Source organism: Oncorhynchus nerka, linkage group LG23, assembly GCF_034236695.1.
Source record: "Oncorhynchus nerka isolate Pitt River linkage group LG23, Oner_Uvic_2.0, whole genome shotgun sequence".
In the NCBI taxonomy this organism is placed as follows: domain Eukaryota; kingdom Metazoa; phylum Chordata; class Actinopteri; order Salmoniformes; family Salmonidae; genus Oncorhynchus; species Oncorhynchus nerka.
The window spans coordinates 17,274,884-17,276,579 of record NC_088418.1 but is presented as its reverse complement, the minus strand read 5'-3'; positions in this window follow the sequence as shown (position 1 = coordinate 17,276,579).

Below are 1,696 nucleotides of genomic sequence, written 5' to 3'. Positions count from 1 at the left end.
TTGACCGGTAGTGTGTATTCACGTATATATTTCAAGCGCAATATTGAATGTTCAGACATCTCCTGAACTTGATATCCTACTCAAAACTTTGCTGACTACATGTCTTAAGGTCAACAAAACAATGACAAACCAGCAAGGTATGAAATTATCGTCTTTTATGATCAAATCAGCTAAATTTAGATGGACAGTTTCTCCACAGTAGGCTATGTAAGATCGCGTTATAGTTGGGATTTAATGAACTCTAAGGGATATCGGATTTTCCTCTCTCTGCTGTGCAATAATGTAGCGGTGGCCTTGGTGAACCAGCAGCCTGGTCTCATAGACTAGATGTAACATGGTAAACGTAATTCTGAGATACTTAAATTAGTATGATATGTAACGTTTGGTATCATGTGAACGTCTGGCAACCCAAAGATTGTGTACTCGAATCTCATCATGGACAACTTCATGATTTTAGCTTATTAACAACTTTGCAATTACATACTACATTTGAACTACTTTTCAACCACTTACCATATTAGCTAACCCTTCCACTAACCATAACCCTTTAACGTAACCCCTAACCCTAATATCTGGCCTAGCTAACGTTAGACACCTAGCTAACATTAGCATTAGCCACCTAGCTAACGTTAGCCTCAACAAATTGTAATGTGTAACATATCATACATTTGGCAAATTTGTAACATATTATATGAATTTCAAATCATAACATATTGTATGAATTACAATTCCTAACGTACTATAATAGTAATTGTAATTTTTAACATGTCATACAAAATGGATGATGGATATTCACAAATGAATACAAACTACACGAAATGTCACATATTATACTTACATTTACTATCTTACGTTTACCCCTTAGTCCAGTTTGGAACCAGACATGTGGCTGACATGGGCTCAGCAGCTGGAACAATGAAACTATACCATTAGCCTTTATGGAGTCAAACAATTATGCAACTTTATATCCTCCACATTCTTAGTTTAAAAAGTTCTTTATTTATTTAGTTTCCATACAAAGATATCATAGATATCGTGTGTTTGGTATCAGACTGAAATTCTCATTTAAAGGAAAATACCACTGGTATTTTCTTCATTATTACATTGTTGATACAGTCGCAACATGTTTTGCATGTCAGCAGTCCAGTTTTCATGATAAAGAATTTTCAAGATGCAAAGTGATGATGATGCATTTTGCATCATGTGGTTGGTGACCAAAAAAAAAAAAAAAAAAAATATAGTTTTTGTGTGGATTTTTATTTTACATACTGACATTAACTGACATGCATCAATCAAAACATGATTGCCGTTTGTTGCTACATGCTTATTAAGTACATTTCAGAGAATTGCTGTTAAACTAATGGAGGGTAGCCAAGTCAAGTGCCTAATGGAACCAAAGCTGCAGAGATGTGTTTCTATAGGAAGTGTTTTAGAGCAGCACATGCTACGGGCTCAGAGAGGTCACAAAAGCAGACGGCAGCTAGGGTCTGAAGTTAATATTGTAATCACCCAGAGTTATCCCTGACACCCTGGAAGTAAACACATCCTCTCATGGACTCCTATGTCAATAACCCTGTCACCTCACTGTTCTGCTTGGGCCGGGGGAGTAAAGTATTTCAACACACACATCAGCAGTGATTCGTCTTGTTTGTAGGCTGAGTCCTCAACAAATGCTGAATGGGCTGGACACGTTTCA